Source organism: Vicia villosa, linkage group LG3 (assembly GCF_029867415.1).
Source record: "Vicia villosa cultivar HV-30 ecotype Madison, WI linkage group LG3, Vvil1.0, whole genome shotgun sequence".
Lineage (NCBI taxonomy): Eukaryota > Viridiplantae > Streptophyta > Magnoliopsida > Fabales > Fabaceae > Vicia > Vicia villosa.
Genome location: NC_081182.1, coordinates 95,443,988 through 95,466,782, shown reverse-complemented (window position 1 = coordinate 95,466,782; position 22,795 = coordinate 95,443,988).

The following is a 22,795-nucleotide window of genomic DNA, read 5'->3' as shown; positions in this document are numbered from 1 at the left end:
TTTAAATCCTAACAAAACTGTAAATATTTACTAATAATTTAATAAATAGAGTTGAATGATATTACGGTTTTGAAAAATTTGTCAATGAAAAAATTATCGAATCGAATATATTATTAGGTCGCTCTCTTTAAGAAGTTTTACAATATTTTTTAAAGTTGTGCAAAGTAGTTACTCAATCACGGCGCTTCTAGCATAAAACAATCAAATTCTATATTATACGAATACTACTTGCATGATAGATAATTAGTTTAAAAATACATTCACTGATGATACAAATACGAGTCGAATATGGTATAAATATCACTTGTAATATCTAGTATAAAAATCAGTTGTAATTATTTCTTCAACGAGGAGAAATTTAAATAGTTCTCTAAAGAGAATTCTATAATGATCATTTTTCTTGGGTGTTCAAAGGTGAAAAGTTTTTGGATGATGGTTTTTCGTTGACTAGAGGTTGATTTTGAAGCTCGCTTTACCTTGATAACGAATGTGGACAATGCATCTGGGGAGGAGCTTTTGGATTTTCTTTCCGATTTTTTGGTAAGGGACTTTAATATGGTTTATTTTGCTTTTCTTTGGCTTTTGGTTTGTTGGTGTATTTGGGTCAGTCGGAACAATTTAGTTTTTAACAATGTCGTTTGGAATAAGTTGGATATCTTCTCTTTTGTTAAATCTCTTGGATGTAATTGGTTTTCTATTCTTGCTAAAGGTAGTGGCGATTTTTCGAAGGACATTTAGTTATCAAAACCTTTTTTTGTACCTTGGCTTGTAGTAGGTTGTTTTGGTTTCTTTAGGTGTGTTTTTTCCTCCCGCCTTGTTTGGCTTGGGTTTCTTTTTGGTTCCTTTTGTATTGGGTTGCACCCCCTGTGCTTATAATACAAGTATTTATCAAAAAAAAAAAATTGACCACTCAAAATATTTTCTCAAATAAAGAGAAACTCAAATAATTCTTCAAAGAGAATGCAAAAATTAATACTTGATAATTTCTCAACTCGAACGAGGAGAAATTAAAATGATTCTCTAAAGAGAATTCAGGAAAATACTCAGAAAATTTAACAAGTAGAAAAAAAAAGAGAGAAATTAACGCTTCGACAATTTGAAATATGCGGAGTTATGAGAGTGAGTAAGGAAAAACTCAAAAGAAGTTTTTGGTGTGGTTTGGAATGAAACGTGTATCTTTCTTATATAATAAAGTAAGCTAATCAAAGAGAGTAATCTAAGCAATATGTGGAACTTAAAGTTATTTCAATTAACACACACACTTATTTTTCTAACAATGTGGAACTTATAAATTTTTTCAAATTCTTTATATTAAAATATTGACATGTTCCGACAATCACCCGCTTAAATTTAAAAAACTGTTTCAGAAATAATGTCTAACGCTTCTAAGATTTTGCCTAAACATAGGTATCTACGATTTGAATTTTTCCGTAGAAAAAAAGATTCCAATTCAACAAGAGTGACACAATTGTCTTAAACTCTATCTCAAACATCAAACCCGCACACAACACTTTCTTAAAGTGTATTCCAATAAGCCCATGCTTTAATGACCATGCACGTCTGTTCTATTGTAGTGAAGGCTCTAGGAGTTTTGCCTCAAAATTTCATAGGAACCGACCTAAGTTTTACAATCACACAGGTGAGTCTTTCAAGAGTACTTTTGTAGCTAGGTACTCTCTCATACAGAGAAAGAAATATCATTATGAGTTTTTATTATCTCATCCTCTTTTTGCTTCATGATTCATGTTTCTCTTATTTATACTAGCATGATCATCTCGTATTACCCACAACTTGTTATTACCCATTAAACATATTTCTTGGGATCTCCAATTAGGTCGAGTTATCATCATGAGCAACTCGTTTCATTATAGACATTAGTCCCATCTTTTTGGATATGTTACGGATTTTCTCTCTAGCTAATCCTTTCGTCAAAGGATCTGCTAAATTTTCATCAGTGCGTAAATGATCTCTTACAACTTCTTTAGAGATATAGTCTCTAATAGTGTTGTGTTTCCTTCTTATTTGACGTCTCTTACCATTTTAATAATGATTCTCATTTGTTGAAATAGTCGTAGTGGATTAACACAGTTGGCATAGGTATTCCCATAAAGGGATCTCATCTAGCAAGCATCTCAACCAACTTTCTTTTTCACTAGCAGTCGCTAACATTATCATTTTAGACTCCATCATGGACTGAGCAAAGATAGTATATTTATTTGATTTCCAAGATACAACTTCTCTAGCTATACTCAATATATAACCACCAGTTGCTTTGGAATAATTTGATAATGTGTTTCAATTTGCATCATTGTATCCTTCAAGTATAATAGGAAATCTCTGATAATGTAGACCGATATTAATGGTCTTTTATGGTATCACATAACTCACTCAATAACTTTCCAATGTTCATTACTCGGTTTACTTGTAAACCTGCACAACAATCCTACAACATATGCAATGTCGGGTCTAATACTATTAGTTTCTTACCTATGACTGCCAATGATACTCTCATAATCATTTTGTCTAATACTACATCAGTGTTCTTAAATAGTTTTACACTAGGAACGTATAGTGTGCAAACAGGTTTACAATCAAAGTAGTTATATTTCTTTAAGATCTTCTCCATATAATGAGACTGATCCAAGGATATTCCTTGTTCAAATCTAGAGATATTGATATTAGGAATCACATTGGCTTCTATGAGGTCTTTCATATTAAATTTATTGCATAACAATAAGTTCACATCATTAACTACATGAAGGTTTTATCCAAATGTGAGTAAGTCATCTACATAGATATATATGATAGTGCAAATTCCATTTTTAAATTTGTAATAAACGCATTTGTCACATTCATTTAATTTTTACCCCTTTGATATCATTAAGTTACAAAAAATTTCATGTCATTATTTTGGAGCTTGTTTTAGACCATACAAATATTTATCTAACTTACTTACCATATTTTCTTACCCAAGAATCATAACCCCTTCCGGTTGGTCCATATAAATTTCTTATTCTAAGTCAACATTTAAAAAAGTTGTTTTAACATATATCTGGTATATTATTAAGTGATAAATAGCCCCAATTGAAATCAATAACCTAATAGATGTAATTCTAATGACTGAAGAAAAAGTATCAAAGAAATCTATATTTCCTCTTTGCTTAATATCTTTGGCTACAAGACGAGTGTACTTATCAACAGTTTCATCAGGTTTCAGTTTCTTTTTGGAAACTAATTTACAACCGATTGATTTGCAATAAGAAGGAAAGTCTACTAAGTGCCAAGTCCTCTTAGATTCTAGAGATAATAAGGGTGCTTGAAGATTTGTTGGACATTATTCTACTGTATAGGCCATATAACGGGCCCATAGTCTTTAGAAACTCCTGCTCTTTTACTTCGTCAAAGTTATGTTTCTACTTCGTTGTTTATTTTAGTGTTGCTTATCACAGGAACGTGGTCTGATTCAGCGCCCACACTATTTTTTGATTTGAAAGGAAATTGCCTTCACATGATTCAACATCATTTATGATCACTTTAGAATTTAGGTCATGACACATATATGTCCTATTATTTGCTGCATGCCTAATGAATACACATTCATAGGCTCTACTAGTGAGTTTAACACGCTCCGGATCCGAAATCCTGACATAAGCAAGAAAATCACAAGGTCTAAAATAAGACAAGTTTAATTGTCTTTTCTTCAATATCTCATAAGAAGATATCTTATTTTTAGACTTGGGAACTTTATTCAAGACAAGGAAATAATCAATAAAATTTCCCTTAACCAATGAGATGCAGAACCAGAATTCAACATAATAGCAACGATTAGTTCAGTAAGAGTTATATTCTTTGTATCTACTTTACCGTTCATTTTAGGAGAATATGGTGCATTCTTTTCATGTACAATTCCATGTTTATAAAATTCATTAAATAAAGAATAACCATACTCAGCTCCCTATCATTACGAAACCTTTTAATTTCTTTACCATATTGATTTTCAATTTAATTCACAAAAGTCTTAAACATATATATTTCATTCACAAACATATCATTATTAGTGATGGTGTACAAATATATCCCAATAAACTAACTAAATCTTGTCTTACTTAGAGAAAACGTAGAAATAAGACTCTTTATAATCTCAGGAGTATTCTAGTCATCCTTTGAGATTAATGTCTTTTCGGATGTGGACTTTGAAGGTGGAGAAAAACACAAGAAAGGGGGGATTGAATTGTGTTCTTTATCAAATTAAAATTCCCTTTCTCTAAATTCTTTTCTTTCTCTTAGTATCTCATCTTCTGGATACGCTTTAATGTTGCGGAAGCATACTTGGAATGGAGTTGCATAACCAATGAGATATTAATTTTAACTTATTTATATATCATCAGAACTTCCGACTTGTCTTAGTACAGTTCTGAAGACATTTTGCGTGATTGTTCTCAGTTAAATGAATTGAACAGAAAGTAAAATACACGTTCATTTTTATCTTGGTTCACCTTCTGAATAAGGCTACCTTCAGTCCACCCTCTTCAGGTGATTTGCCTCTCAACAGAGCACTTAATCCACTATAACCAAACTTGATTACACCTGCACAATCATCCTTCGTGACTAACAACTTGCACAACCAACTGCTGTGACTAACCCTGCACAAGCTACCCGCGAGTGACTAACCCCTAAATGACTGAACCGTCCAGTGATCCCATCTGGATATATCAATCTAGCCATTGATATATATATATAGCTTGATGAGTTGCCGTTGGAATCTAGCCATTGAGATTTGTTTGAATATTACTTTGAATGCTTTGTCTCGATTGAATCATGAATGACAAGTGTTTTTCTAGGCAGAATCTTATCCTTAGCATGATGATGACAGTTGGTAGCGTGTTTCCTTGATTAAGCTTATCTTTTTCAACGCGCTGCATGTGGTTTGCTTCTTCAATCAACCTTGGGAGTTGTTCCATTAATTTGTTGCAACCGTTTTGCTAATGGTGATGTTTGTAACAGCTTTTCTTTTGATTTTGAACTTTTGTAGGCTGAAATTGTATTTTCTTTTCTTGTCCATGTATGCCTTTGCTGTTGTAGCTTTTTGTATGTCACTGCGTTACTCTATCAGAACTTCTGATCTTCTATTCATGTGATCTTCTTGTTGTAACAGATCTTCACGTATATTAATATTTCTGTTTAAATCCTTGAAGCTTGTCTTGTTGAATTCTTTCTATTTTATTTAAATCCTTGAAGCTTGTCTTGTTGAATTCTTGTTATTTCTGTTTAAATCCTTGAAGCATGTCTTGTTGAATTCTTGCTCTTTGTACCAGAACTTCTGATGCTGTGTCTTTCTGATGTTGTCGTATAAAGCTTTATAGTATAGTACCTGCACACTCAATGAAATCATTAGTAATAAAATTTTTACTCACAAAATATATGCTTGTTATCATCAAAACCAGATTCTGAACATAGATTCCCAATCTTGTTCTAACAATCTCCCCCTTTTTGATGATGACAAAAACCATGTATTTTAATGGAACAATTTTATGAGATGATAATAATTAAGCAAGTATATTTCATCCTCCTTTTTTATATGTTCAATCAAGCAACTTATTTTTCAACAACTTATTCATCAAAATCTCTATTATTCTTTCTCCCCTTTTTGTCATAATCAAAAAGCTTTTAAGAGGGTTGAATGAGATTAATCAGACTTAGGAATAATTCCCCCCCCCCCCCCCCGAGATGTATAGTTTCCCCCTGAATTAGATAACCCTATTAATTTCTTATTTATAGCTCCCCTGAAATAATTTCTTCAGTTTGTTTCTTCAGAAGATTGACAGATGTTTAGCTGTGTATGCGTGCATCTTCTTAGAAGTTCTATCCAAGTATTCCTTTAAGTTTCAGATTTTAAGGCAAATGTTTTTAGTTTCTTTTGTGTCAAGTCAAAATATGTTAGATTATATCACAACATGTTATAGTTCCAGAACGTCAATTTTCAAGTTTTCTTCTTCCTTTAGATGAACTTACTCTTCTTTATAGCTTTGACTCTTCTTAGAACTTTCTTCATCAGTATATATGACTTATAATTATGAACGCTTTAAAGTTCTTAGAATCATAAAATGGTTTTTAATCCCTCTTTTTGACATAATATGAGAAAGACGTAAATAAGCTATGATATTTAGGAACAGAGTAGATCATAATAAAATTTCATTAAAGAGAAAAAAAACATTATAAGAACAGAAGAGAAAATTAAACATAAAATGCCCCGCAGTTTTCTTCAGATAGGAGGACATTATTGTTTGGAAATTTTGCATTGCGAATTATCTGAGTGATTTCAGCTGATTCAAGCAAGAAAGATAGAACTCTCCCATATGAATGTGGGGGCTCTGACCACACCCGAAAGCTATGAGAGATTCCTTCAGATGGCTGAAAATGATTGCAGGAAGGTTGAGAGGACGACTATTTTCAAGTCGGTGAATCAAGAATGATCCTTACACGACACGAGTTGTAGAAAATTTCCTCTAGGCGTTAGGTTGGACAGAACGAACCTAAAAAGAGCCTGCTTGAAAGGAGTTATAAATTCTGCATTATTAAAAATGTGTGTTACATTTCTACTCAGATAGCTGGCAGTATTCCAACGATCAAGCTCTTCAAAGCCGATGGTAGAGGGGTTTGGTGTAAATCTGATCGTTTCAGCGATGGATTCTTCTGTGATGACGAAGTGAATACCATGAATGTTGGCAGTGATGTTGAGGTTGTCATCACTGATGGATGCATTCACCCAGAATGTTTTTACAAGATTTGTGAAGATTGGTCCGCGGAGAAGGACGACATATCTGTAACATCCTTGAGCTACTAGTAATTCAACCAGATGTTGATTTATTTCAGCAAGACCTATAAACCTTTATTTGAGAACAGTAAGACTTTGTTGGACATCCATTAGGAAGGAAGGAATTGGTTGTAGTGATACATGAAAGGAGTTTAGAGAGAGATATGGTTTCAAATATGGAAGTGATGAAAAGCTAAGGAGTGGTTTTGGGGGTATAAATAGCTTCGGAGAATGTTTTGAAAATGAAACTGAGTTAAACCTAATTATTTTTAGTATTTATTGATCCTGACGGTTGCGAGGAGATAGCGTGATACGAAGAGATTTGGAACAAACTCCTAGAGTTTTAGTCTCAGTAGCTTGACCGCGTGTGTCTTTTTAGGAGGTTTACGACACGTGTTCATCAATCACATGTCTTGGGAGATGTTAATGAACTTCTGATTTATAGGATGTTCTATTCATGACTTCAGAGTTACTTCTTATCTTTTCTTAAACTTCTGATATTTTATTTTCTTAACACACATAGTCCAGATTCTGAATACAGTATTTTAGTATATTTTAATATGATTTTATGCCTAAGTGATTAGATCAGAGTGTCTTATGTCTTATGGTATTGCCTAAGTAAATAATGGACAATATAAAGCATAATGCAAATACCACAGCATAACTTCATTAAAAAAAGAAGGATTACACACTTTTACTCATTTCTAAGGTGATTACCCTTGGTCCATAATAACATATTCTTAGGGAAGTTTTTAGCTTCATCTTCCTCCATCATTTCTTTGATGAATTCTATAATTCCATCTTGAATGAAAATTTCTGACAGCACTCTTCCAAAGGGAATATAGGACTTACAATTTCTGGAGTCAGAAATTGAGTTCCACAGATGATTGAACATAAATTGAGGAAGATTAATGCGCATTTCATTCATCAATAGATAGATAAAGGTCTGATCACCATAAGTTACGAGATCTTGGTTTTCTTTTCTGGGGAGAAAATTTGAAGTAACAAGCTGAACCAGGTTTTTGGAATGGGCAGGAGACTTTCAGGATCAATGGGGTTGTATCCTAGTGAGACATCATGAAGAGTTCTTAACATCTCGGGATTAATGAATTGAGTTCTAAATGAGTTAACAGAAATCCCTAGGTTCTCACATCCAGTTGCAAGAACAAATGAGAAACAGTTAACGAAAATGGGAATATCAAATATGAAGGATGAGATGGAGTTATTTCCAGGGTTAAGAGATGCATGTTTCCAGCAGTTTTTAACAAGATTCTCATAGATAGGTTTCTTCAAAATTGAGAGATATCTTGTCCATTTTTTATTGTAGACCACATTCATAAGACTACATGCAAAAACGTTTTCAACAGATGAGACTTCAACTTGGTTTTCTGAGATGACTTCAAGAAGGTTTTGGTTTCCTAGATAGGTTAGTGGAGGCATTCTTAAGAAAAGGAGTGGCTTGTGAGGGGCTATGATATAAGAACTTATATCTCTAAGGGAATCAAATTATTAAATGTGAGACAGATGAGTTAATGTGGTAGTTGAGTTATGTTATCGAGGGGAGTGAGTAGACTACTGATGTGCAGGAGGTGTTCAGGGTTGTTTGGTTCATAGGGAACAGAATCATCAAACAGAGTTTTGAACAAGTTTACCAACCTTAGGTCTAATTGGAACTCTTCAGTGGTGACTCCAGATGAGACACAGCCTGTGGCTTTGACAATGGATGGGATGGTAACAAAAATGGGGAGTTTGAAGATTTCAGAAAAGATAGTGTTTCCATCATCGGTGATCTTGGCAAACTTCCAAAATTATTTTAATAAAATAGGGTAAATAGGACCTCGGAGCATGGTGAAGTAGTTTGCCCAGAACTGGATTTGGGAACTCCATATTAATTCCCTTGCATCCTCTAAAAGAAACGCAAGATTTGGGTCCTTCTTAGAGATGATCTTCAGATAGTTTTCATCTCCAAGGTAGGTCATGGCAGACATATTCTGAAAATGATGAGGATGATTTGGAAGAGAGATGGAAAGATATTTTATTTTGTTAGATGAAAGTGTTTGAGGGCTGATTTAGATCTAATGTTAGTATATGTAGAGGATAATGAAGAGATGTCAGTTATACTATGACAGGATACTAATGCACTCTTAAGAGACTAGTCTTTTCTCATAACTTTGGTGAGCATGCAAGAGTAGACAAGAGATACTGACATATGTCAGTGTTCAGAGACAGATTTTAGTTTGAGTCAGATTTGTTCAAGAAATGGTTGTTTAGCTAATAAATACGAAATGAATGCAGTAATTAAAGTTAACTCAGAGATACAGCACATGCATGGTGAATCTGACAGGTAGTAGAGTAGGTGACAGCTAATGCTAAGCATGCAAGAGAGATTTATGTACATTATTAATAAATTCATATTAAAGTTAGCAGAATTATGAAAATTTTAGAAAGATCTCAACGTATTGGATAATAAACCTTTCTTCTTGTCTTTCATGAGAGAGAGAGAGAGAGCATCTTCTTGAGCGGAAGTTCTGTCTGTTTCCGCTTCAGTATTGTTCTGTTGTGTCTCCACTCTTTTTATCTGATCCTGATGAGTTGGCTTTGGTTTAGACCAACTAACTTGAGTCCGCTACACTTGTTTGTCTTTGGATATTTCTATTAAGCACATATTATTCTTTCTGATGTCTTGAGCTTCTTATGAAATTTTGATGTTGATCCACAAAACTCCTTTAGATATGTAGATGATGTTCTTAGAGTATTTAGATCTTCGCCTTGACATCTTCTGATTGTACTGAGTGTGGGAATATGACATTTATTTTCTACTTAGTGTAGTTTTTCTCCTTCTAGATCTCTCTACACGGTTAAGTGTTTGATCTTGAGATCAATAACAGAGCCATGCTCTGATACCAATTGAAGGTGGAGAAAAACACAAGAAAGGGGGGATTGAATTGTGTTCCTTATCAAATTAAAATTCCCTTTCTCTAAATTCTTTTCTTTCTCTTAGTATCTCATCTTCTAGATATGCTTTAATGTTGCAGAAGCATGCTTGAAATGGAGTTGTATAACCAATGAGATATTCATTTTAACTTCTTTATATATCATCAGAACTTCTGACTTGTCTTAGTACAGTTCTGAAGACATTCTGTGTTAATGTTCTGAGTTAAATGAATTGAACAGAAAGTAAAAGACACGTTCATTTTTATCTTGGTTCACCTTCTGAATAAGGCTACCTGCAGTCCACCCTCCTCAGGTGATTTGCCTCTCAACATAGCACTTAATCTACTCACTACTAGAAAATTCGCTTTTAGTGCCCGAATTAGAGACCGAAAAAGCTTAAAAATCGGTCACTAAAACATTTAGAGACCGATTTAGCGACCATTACTTTTCGGTTGAAAAAGTGCTAGTCGCTAAGCTTTTGCGACGAATTTAGTGACCGAAATTTAGAGACCGAATTTGTGACCGAATTCAGTGACCGATTTTAGTGTTCTTTTTCATAAAAAAAATAAAAAATTGTGATACCTAGGAATTGAACTTGTGACCTCCGTGTATTTTCATAACAACTTGCCACTACACCACTTAACAACTATTATTATATTTTCTATTTAAACATATATATATATATATATATATATATATATATATATATATATATATATATATATATATATATATAGTTTTTTATAAATATATTAAATTTCAAACAATAAAAATATGAAAATTTTAGTAAAAATTTAAATTTAAAAGAGAATTAAAATCTTTAAAAAAATTGGAAAGGAAATAGTAAAATAATAAAGAGGATTAAAAATAAAAAATAAAACAAAAAATATTAGTGACCGAAATTTCGGTCTCTAATTTATATATAAAATTTAAATTGAATATAAAAATATTTTTTGTGACCGATTTAGTGACCACTTAAAATTGGCTCATGAATATTAAATTTTGGTGGCTAATTCGGTCACTATAGTGACCAAAATTTCGGTCACAAAATATTGGTCTCTAAATCTGTGGCTGATTTATTTTAGTGACCGATTTAGTGACTTCTTAAAATTTGCTCATGAATATAAAATTTTGGTGGCTAATACAGTGACCAAAATTTTTCGGTCACTAAATCGATCACTAAACGCAAATTTTTTAGTAGTGACTATAACCAAACTTGATTACACATGCATAATCATCTGTCGTGACTAACAACCTGCACAGTCAACTGCTGTGACTAATAACGGAAATTAAAATTAAAAGAATTAAAGAAGAAAGAGAAATAAATAGTAGACAAAATATTAGGTAAAAAATCATTAATAATGTATTGAGATTGTAAAATGACTTATAATTTAGGACAAATATTTTTAATAAAGTGACTTATAATTTGGGATAGGCAGTAACTTTTTTTCAATATCGTAAATTTAATGGTCTTTATAAGAAGTTTAATTTAACCGCAGTTAATTATGCAAGAATTATATTTAAATATAATTTAATCACAATAAATTAATGTAGATATCACTTTAAATCAATGTTTTAAAAATCATATCGAACCGGCTGGTTCAAGTGGTTGGACCATGAACCGGAGATGAATTCTGTTGGATCATCCTTTCAAAACTGCTAATGGGTCAAAATCGGAGTAAAACCGGAAAAACCGAATTGAACCGTCCAAAATCATTTGAACCATAGAACTAGAGTCGATTTTGTAAAACCGCCTGGTTCAAAAAAATAATCAAATTGGCCTTTTTAAAATTAAAAAAAATTTAACATGTAAATATCAAAAATTAACATACATTCTCCGATCACAAAAAAGAATTTTGTGTTTTTATACAAATTTTTAAATCTTGTCACTCCGTTATAGTTTTTCGTTCAACCACACATCATCATATGTTTGTCGTAATTTAACTCAAATTTGCTTTTTGTTGTTTAATTAAATGTATTGTATAGTTTATTTTTTATATTCTATCTTTTAATTTAGGTATTCTTAATTATTTAAACTTTATTTTAATTATTATGTTCTATTATTTTACTTTTGATTTGAATTAGTTTAATTTATTTTATTATAATTCTTTAATTTATTCAAATTATTTTTAAATGAAGGTTGAAATGAAGTGTGCAACTATGTTGTGTTATTATATGTACTATCGATATTATTGTATTAAATTTATGATTGATTTTTAAAATATTTATTTTATTGTTGTAAATTTATGATTATATGTGACATATCTATCAAAAATTAGTTTCATATTATTAATTTATCTAATAAACGGTTCAACTATAAATTTAACCGGTTAAACCAATTAAATCTTAAATCGAAAACTTCACCGATTCAATCTCCGATCGATTTTTAAAACATTACTTTAAACTCTTTAGTAAGCCATCTTGATTTTTTCTTTAAAACAACATAGTTATATAATCCTGTCAAAACCAAAATTAATTTATGGCTCTGAAAGAATGATATTACATATTAATTCCTCTGCGCATGTGTGTTTATGAAATTTATTTCTTTTAAATCAATAGAATAGGATTTTATATAAGTTAGGCGATTTTTAAATATTCTATTTTTACGGCAGAGTGCTGTTGCTGTTGTTCAGAGGTTGGGTGCGAATAAAAACCATATATATATATATATATATATATATATATATATATATATATATATATATATATATATATATATATATATATATATATATATATATATATATATATATATATATATATATATATATATATATATATATATAGGGCCGTCTTTGAGGGCGTGCAAAGCGGGCTACCGCACAGGGCCTCAAAATTTCTAAGGTTAAACTACAACTAAATAAGGCCTCATAAAATATTTGGTAGATTAAATCATGAGTGCATAGGGCCTCTATTAGATTTTTATGATTAAACGGTGACTATTCTACACAGGGCCTCCAAAAACTTGAGACGGCCTTATATATATATATATATATATATATATATATATATATATATATATATATATATATATATATATATATATATATATATATATATATATATATAGGGAGCGTATCCGGTGAGAACTGATATCTTTTATGAGAAATGAGAACTATTGATATCAGCCATCAGATTTAATTAACGTTTAAGATTTATTGATTCTATATTTAGAGCACCTTACTGAATTTTTATCAATTATGATCAAAATTTAAAAATTCCATAAATAAAGTATCTTTTTAAAAAGAATATTTCTATTTCTTTAATTATTAAAATATTATCAAAGAGAATTCTTTTCAGAATTATTACACTTAATATTTTAATGTTATCACAATTTTTTTTTACTAATGTGCTATTATTTGATCAAATAAGATTAGAACATTGGTGATAAATATATTTTAATCTTATGATTGAATAAATAATATTTTAATCATATTTATCACTTATAAGATTTATTAATTCAATACAAATAGAATATTATTGTCTTTTTATCTAGTTTGCTTAGTATTTAAATTTTTCATAAAAAGATATTATTCCCAAATTTTTTTTACTTGCTTTAATTACTAAAATTTTAACACAAGTATAATTTATTTTAAATGGAGATGATCGTTGAAATTTTAAAAAAATAAAAATTACCAAGCTTGTAAGTTAATAATTCAACCAAATCTATATATATCTAATAATTTTACATTTTTAAAACTTTTAATCAAATTAAAATATATCTGATAAATCAATAATATGTTTTAATTTAAAATAGTCACAATAATAACTTGCAAGAACAAAATATTTTGAACTTTAAAATAAATAAATCAACCAAATTAAAATATAAGTAAAAATTTCTTTTTCTTCAATATTTTTAATCAAATACAAATTTAAATAGTAGATTTTTAAAAAATATTTAAAATGGTTATAATAGTATAGCATGAAAAAAAATGAATTTAAAAATAAATAAATCATCCTAATCAAAATATCAGTAATAAATTTACATTCTTAAGTTTTTTTAGTTAAATGAAAATATAAGTGACAAATTAATAACAAGTTATATTTATAATTATGTGAAAAATAAAAGTTTATGAATTCTTAAGTATAAATTTAATTTTATATTCATAGTATTATTCAAAATTAAATAATGAACAAGTCAAAATCAATTATGAAAAATAAAAAAATTTACTATAAATAAAATAATTTATTTCATTCAAAATAAATTATAGATCAAATTAAAATGGAGTTAGAATTATAGTGAAAATGAAAATTATTGTGATAACATTTAAATATTAAGTGTTATAATTCCGAAATTTTTTCCTATTTTGATAATATTCTAATAATTAAAGAAATAACAACATTCTTTTAAAAAGATATTTTATTTATGGAATTTTTAAATATTGATCATAATTGATAAAAATTCAGTATGGTGCTCTTAATATGGAATCAATAAATCTTAAACGTTAATTAAATCTGATGGCTGATATCAATAGTTCTCATTTCTCATAAAAGGTATCAGTTCTCACCGGATACGCTCCCTATATATATATATATATATATATATATATATATATATATATATATATATATATATATATAATTGTTGTGTTGGATCTGCATTTGGGCTTTGGTTCTACATAGTGTATTCCAACCAAGCTACTACTTTTGGTAAGAAAAGTATTATAGGGCCTGTTTGTTTTGGCATTTTTATTAAATGATTTTTATAGTGTTGTAAAAAAAAAATTTATAAATTTTTTTTATAAAAACTTCAATTTTGTTTGAATAGTTATTATTAAAATGTGATTTTAGGTATTTCATCTATTTATGTAAAAAAATTGGATATCAAAATTTCAAAAAATCACTTAATTTTGAAATATAATTTTTTGAAAAAATTGTGATTTTGACTAAGTTTTGGTCTTCAATAATCTATGTTTATGTTCTAGGATGTCAAAATTAGTGTTTCATTTTAAAAAAAACGAATATAAAAAAACTTGTAATATTTTAAAAAACGGTTTTAAAAAATCTTTTTTCAAAAATACAAAGAAAAAATCTATTTTTTTAAAGCTGAAACAACAGCCCTAAGCTCCAACATATGAATTAGTCTTTTATCATGTCTTGAGTATCTGGGTGCAACAAAAAGAGAAAATGAGTAACCATAAATTGTGAAAATGATGAAAAAATAACCATAAACAAGATATATTGAAAGTGAACTGAATTTTAGAGGGGGGTGGCGCTTGAGAAGAGAACCAATTAATTTGTTGGGCTAGACTTGTTGGACAAGAAAAGAAAAATTAGGTAGCCCATTTAGGTCTGAACAGTATGGAAAATGTGGGCCTAAATGTAAATAGTTTGAGATTTTGTCATGCCAACCCCCTGCCAATAGGTCTGAACAATATGAAGAAATACAAGATTTTTTTAAGAAATATGATATATAATTTTGGAAATGTTAAGCATAATTATAAAAAATTTCAAAAAATGTGGATAACCTAATCTAGATACAAGATATATTGAAAAATCCAGTACATCCCAAATTTAAAAAAAAAAAAAAAAAAAAACGATAGGCAGTGGGTTTTTTTAATATGTCTTTGCTTTTTAAACTGGTTTGTTTTTTAATAATATTTTAACATAACAGTATGATCCTAGCGAAATTTCAAGAATCCCCCTATATTTCGGAAATGCATCTCCGAAATTACTTTTTTTAGAAAAAAAGTTGATTTCGGAAGTGCACTTTCGAAAACACAAAAAAAAAAAGTGTTTTTGGAGATGTATCTCCGAAAACACAGAAAAAATGTGTTGTCTTCGGAGATGCATATCCGAAATATTCCAATTTTTGATCTTGGAATGTTTCGGATATGCATTTCCGAAAAAATTCAATAATTATTAAAAAAATTAAAATAAAGGAGAATCAATAATTAATTGTATTAATTAAAAGATATTATTAAATATATATCATTATCATTAAAATTATTATAATTATTAACATTTTTTTAAATTAAAATATTTTATCAATGATATGTCATTAAATAATCATTAGAACATATAAATTAATCAAAAAATTTATATATATTTTAATATACTGAATATAAAATATCGTAAGTATTTTATATACCATTGATAAAACTTTAAAATATTATTATTTTACTAATTTAATTATTTATAACTTTAATCTTTATTAATTTATTTTTTAACTATTATTAACTATTTAAAAAGTAAATTGTTGAATTATTAAATAAATTATTTATAAAATTGTAACTATTTAACTAAATTATTGAGATTATCTAAAAGTTATTACGTTAATTATAAAATAGCTAAATTATAAATATAAATAGTTTAATAATCAATTACAAAATATAATTTTAACTTTAATTAAAATTTATTATGTTAATTATAAAATATCTAAAAGTAATAAAATTTACAAAAAAATACAATTAAAATTTTAATTTTAACAATTAAAACTTAACTCAAATTTATAAATAAATTAATAAAATTTAAAAATTAAATAGGAAAATTATTAAACTAATAATAATTTAAATTTGTATTGATGAAATGTCATAAAAAAAATCATTTGAAATACACAAGTGCACCACGTGAAACTTTGAAAAAAAATTTTAATTAAAATAGTAGCAAATAATTTAGAGGAATCAAAATTTATAATTTTTTAACATACTAAAAATAATAGTTGATATATTCAAAAGAATAAAGAAACAAAGCATCAAAATGAAAAAAAATTATTAATTGATAGAAATAAAATGAACTAAATATGACAGTTTTTGGGTCATTCTAATTTTGTGTCATTATTAATTCAATATAACAAATTTCCAAAATCATTAACATATCTTTTTTTATTCTAAAAGGAATGTACTTATTCCATTTATAAGATATTTTATTTGATTGGTCCAAAATTTGAAATGGTTGTTCCCTATAATTAAAACCGATATATTTGTCTTTATTAACTAATAAATAGTATAAATCTTTGAAGATCTTAATTTTAAACCACCATTTCAAAATAATCCTATACTTCAAAACTTCTGCTTTTTTTCGGAAGTGTACTTCCGAAATTCCAAAAAATGGGATTTCGGAAATGCATTTCCGAATTCTGGAAAAAATTTAAAAAAAAATTATTTCGGAAATGCATTTCCGAAGTAGGGGTATTTAGGGGTTTTCACTGGGGTCAGCCCCATAGGGAGGTGAAGAAAGAAAATCTCAATATTTTTTTATTAAAAGTATATGTACACTCACAACTAACTCGATAAAATATATACATATAATAGATATTATACAACAATATGAATACGAAACAAATTATGTTTACTTCCCTTATGCGTCTCACATATGTTGTTTCCCATGCTTTTGCGCCTTCACTACAGTTATGTCTCCAGTGGTCAACAAAAGGAGGTAATGGACAATCGCGTTTTAATTTTACCTTAACCTAATGACTATTGTTAACAAAACCAATTGCAATAAGCTTACGTCTATTCGTTGACATAGATGGAGATACCAGTGGGAAGTAAGTGATGTTAAGGTTCCTGGACAACAAGACTAATATCACACTATATCTAGAAGAAATAGGATAACCCATTTCAAGATTCATGATCCATTTGCCACAACTCTAAACACCTGAGCTAGCTACTTGAAACGAACTCATAACTTTAGAAATCGTGAAATAGAATACCTTGAAATACAATTGATGGTGTTGATAAACTTCATCATCCAATTGTGTCCAAACCAAAAACCATGACTCTTTAGCCCATCCAAGTAAATTTGCAACAACACGAAAACCACAATTCCCCTCATCGTCCATATAAACAATTTCTTCAATGTAGTCATATAAGAAAACAAGAAACTGAGATAAGTAAAGATGTCTTGAAGACTTGCTAGACAGTTGACTTGAAATTGGTTTTGTACATGATTTCTTCATCGTCTGACTTCCATGTGAGACCTCAACATACTACCACCGCAAAGGATCGCGATGAACATAACTCTATTGACCCTTTTTAGTCTTCCTATTTCCCCTTTTTTGGCTTGTACTTCAATGGTGGGGGAATCATGAATGTTTTTTATGGATAATTTAGTTCCCAAACTTTTTTCTTCATTCCCCTCTAGCCAACTATATCAAATATACAAAAATACCTCTTCAACTCTTCACACTCTTCTTCTAAATCCAAATATGTCCCAATTTCTTCTTGAGTGACTTCATGCTCTTAAATGTTTAATTTCTTTCAAAACACATGAATCAATTCTAGCGAAACAATTTCACCTTGTATTTGAAAGTCTGCAAGTTCACATGTACAAGCTAACCCATGTGTTGTTCTAATGAAGCACTCGCATGCATCATTTTCAGAACCAATGAACTTTACCTTTTCCATCTCATTTGCAACGTGTTTTTGATGACTTCTCGGCAAGCGTACCAATAATGTCTAAGTAATAAAAGATTGAATCCAAAGGGAATGTTATTTAACAAGACAATAATCGTGCAATGTTTAGAAAATACTAAATGGGGGTGGGGGTTTCGAGTTTTAATGCGAAAAGTAAATTAAAGTGATTTGTCAACAATACGAAAGCGGTTCGATTTTATATAGAATCCCATATTTCTCAACGATTGATGTTCGATGTATTGCATAAACGATATTGTTGTTAAAATTCCCTGGCGAATTAACAACCCAATCCCTTGATGTATAGCTCACTAATCTATACTCGGAGTTTTATATCCCTAGTCCACCAGTGTAAGAAAGATTACGCGATGCAATAGAACGTTAATTCCTAAGCCACTACTCAATGTCAACCATCCCTATTCAACCAGCATAAGCACAACAATTGCCCTAGGTCCAACGCATAGGTTATTGCTCAATATTTCCTATGCGCCCAAAATCAGATTAAAAGAGTATCTCAGATTAAAAGCAATAAGAATAAGGTGTAGTTGAATAGAATTATAACTCAAATTATTCATGCAATAACAATCAAACATTTATCCCAACAGTATTAAAATAGGTTCATCAAACAAAACCTAGTTTATGAGAGAACTAGCTACTCATGATGAGAATTACAATACCAAATAAAAATAAGAGGTTTACATAAAATATCCCTTGAAGAACTGGCCTCTAATGACTTTAAATACGCTCTAAATATGCCACTTGATATTGTAAATCGTCACTTTCAGTGTAAAATCGCATAATCCTTGAAAAGGTACTAAACTTCCACTTTTAATGCAGTCAAAACACGTCAGAAAAGCCCATAAAGCAGACCCATCGCACACATGATGCTTGCACACGCTACATCATGCACGCAATGCTATCCATGGTGCATGCTATTTTTCCAGAAGTTGGATCTCTTTTTTAACTTCATTTTGCAAAAAGACACATCTCAAAAAGAGTTACAGTTCTCCATATATGATCAATTTACTAGATAGACGTCAATATGTACATTGTGCTTAAAAATACTCGTTTCTTCACAATTTCTTCATGATTTCCTGACTTTTCTTTGTTTCTTCGACTTCTTCATTTTATTCATACTTCTTCTTTTTTAACTCATCTTTAACTTGAAATTTCATCGAATTCATCGCAAATACTCATGAATATCATGTAATGACAAATTGTCATTAGCTGTAGACTATATTGAAATGAAGTTGTACAATCTGGAGGAAAATTGAGTGTTATATTGATGCTCAATATTGTAAATACTTTTTTTGAAATGATACTCTGATTGCACCTAGTTGCAACTTCTATATGGTGTTCACAACATCCCAACTTCTGCATAAATCTCCCTGGTTAGTAGTAAACATGTTTTTGAGTCTCCAATGAGCAGACTCAACCCTAAAAAAATATAAATTGAAAAAGAAATTAAAACAGATAATTAGTATTGTAATAAAATCAAAGTCACAAAGATGTGCATGTTCTTTGTCGTGTTTCCTAAATGAGCGACTCTATTAATCCATGCACCATCAAATTTTTCTTTATAGGGTGTCAACCATGTTTGATGCACATACTGAACAAATAAAGGAATATCCACACATACTACCTCAAAATACTTCAAGTTTTCCTCAAACTCAAACTCCCTATTGGAATACATGACTTTGTTCCATAGATCAATAATATGCTCTTGCATGTTAGATTCGACAAAGTCCTTACACTTCATACTAACATTTTTTAAATATAGAATAGACACCGTGGATGATTTGAGGATTGGAACATAAATTCCATGACATTCATCAATGCAAGTTCTCAATCCGATACCACAACCTTCGGCTATAATTTCTTGGATACAAATAGCTCTTTTAGCTTCTCCAATTCCCATGTGAAGTTCTTCTCATTTTCATGTTCTAAATAGGAAAATTCAACCAAAAACATCAATTTCATTGTCGCAACACCAACCATCTTAATTAGTGGGAGCTGATACCTGTTTGTTTTGTATGTATAGTCAATAATCAATACACTATGAAATGTAATCAACAGATTCCAAGAATCAAATAAAGGAAGAGTTATATACTTTAGGAAGGAAGTACTGGTTTATTTTGTATGTGCGATAAAAAATCCACACCAAATGAAATAAGTTCAATAAACTTACATAATCAGGATGTATCCAAAATATATCAGCAATAACATTTGACTCTTCCCTTTTCAAGTCAAGTACATGTATTTCTCATCATGAATTAGTGTCCACATATGTTGCATTTATGCCAATGGACCTTTCTTTCCCTTCTTGTGTGTAGATCTTGCCTTATACATATGTGTAACTCTCGTCAGATTTTCTAGATCTCTATCTTTCAAAGAAGCAACTATATACCTGGGAGCCATATTATATTTTATAATGCCGTTCACAAATTGTCTTTCATTATGTTTTAAATGAAATAATATGTCATGGGAATCTAAATTTGTAGCTAGTTCATGATTATGAATTTCACACCTAACCCTAACTTCCAACCGCTACCACTTAGCACATATCTCATCATAGATGGATATTTAACTTTCATACTAAAAGTGTCTAAAGAATAATTCTTCTTCTTCTAGTTTCCTCCTTTCTCACAACCCATGATCAATTTATCTTTCCTCATTCTGATCCCATTTGCAGTATTAGTACAAACAATAACAAAAATTATACCATGTTGTTTACCAATGGATTATGTCCTTTCTAACACATCACTTTGAACAATAACAACAATTATACCATATTTTTTACAATATATAACAACTATTTATGCCAGAGATTTCCAAAACCCATTAAGTTTTGCACAAGTTAAAAAAACATGCAAGTAAAACATACAACGTCAATGGTTAAGAACTGTGTAAAATATTTAGAGGAATCATCCATCTGCAGCTCTGGAAAAAAACCCAGTTGTTATAAATGTTGGGTGCTTCTATAGATGTTTCTATGGAAGCTTTCCACATTTGCATCTACGGAGTTAAATTTGTTTTTTTTTCATTTTGTTTTTATAACTAATTATATCTAATTCGTAATTATTTGTTATACCTTTTAGACATTATGGCTGGTGGGAAAGAGCGACTGATACATGGGAGGATTTCCCAGGATGCCTCTGTGCGATATGCATAGAGCTAGATAGTCCTAGAGGTAGCTAACACCTCTGTTCCAGCAAAGACCTTAGTTGAGGCCACGCGTAGACTACTTGCGTCTTAGTGTAAACGCGCCTTCCACTTCTACTTCTTCATCTAGGAGGCATCTGGATGATGGCGAGGGCACATCCTCGACGCCCTCCTCCTGCAGATGTCGTCGAGATATTTCTGTGACACATCCAATTGAGTCTGCTTCTCCTGTGCCACCTCCAGCTGATGGTGTTGACCCACTGCATGAGGATGATGATGCGCCTGAGGGTTATCTACGGGGTCCCTTTGATTTTTCCGTGTTGATAGGGTACACTGATCATACCGTCAGACATGACATGTCTGGGATGGAGAGGTAACAATGCTTAGAATTATTAAATTTTTTCCCTCATTGTAAACTAATTATTTCCAACATTGCTTGCTATTAACAGTGTGTTCATTGGAAATTTTCAGGATAGGGCGGCCTAGAAGTTCTATAACCACATGCAGAAGATATTATCTCTAGAGCAGCCTGAGGAGCCGTGGTTCTAGGATGTCCTAACAGCATTTGGTTTGATTAACCTATGTCAGATTGGGTACACCATTATTCACTATGCCATGCTCATGGAATTTACAGAGTGATGGCACCCAGAGACGTCCTCCTTCCATCTACTTCATAGGGAAATTACTATTACCTTGGACGGGGTCTCATGCTTATTACATATACCTATCAGGGGTGCCCTCCTCCGTCACGGTAGGATGACAAAGGAGGAAGCAAGACAACTTCTGGTTGTGGAGCTTGGGGCTGATCCACTCGATGCGCTAGAGGAGGTGGATAAGACCCGCGGCACGCATGTGAGGTTTTCTTTCTTGATGCGGAGATATGATGAGGAGCTAGTTGTGGCATGACACACAATTGGTTTTCTTTCTTGATGTCGCTTACCTTAGGTAATATTTGGATCTCACACAGATCCATTAGTACAAATAGGGGGAGGCAACGCTAGCGTACAACTATTCGAGACTGGGAGAGGGATTCCTGTGGAAGACCAGGACTGTCGCAGGCAGTTGTTCACTATTAGTGGTAACAATCTTATATCCTTCTACTTTTTTTTCACTACTTTTCATTATATATCTGTGATAATGTTTGATCCCAATGTTTTTTATTTTCATTTCAGGCATGAATATTACAACACTTCCTGATGATCATTGGCTGGGGAGAGGTGGATGGATACACTGAGCCCTGGCCACGTGCTCGTGCCTTCATCCCCATGAGAGGGAACCAAGAGGCGGAGCCTTACAGAGTATATCTAGACCGCATGGCTACCGAGGACACCCGCTACGACTGCTACGCTGCTCACCGTGAGACGCGCCACTTTGATGTCATTGCAATATTCTTTGGATGATTGGTATACAGTTCAATCATCATTGTTCCATATCTTCCGGAGCGCGTCATGCAGCAGTTCGGCTACTATCAGACGATACCTCGCCACCCTTAGGTCTCCACTCCTCTCGGGTTGACCCGTCGACAGATAGA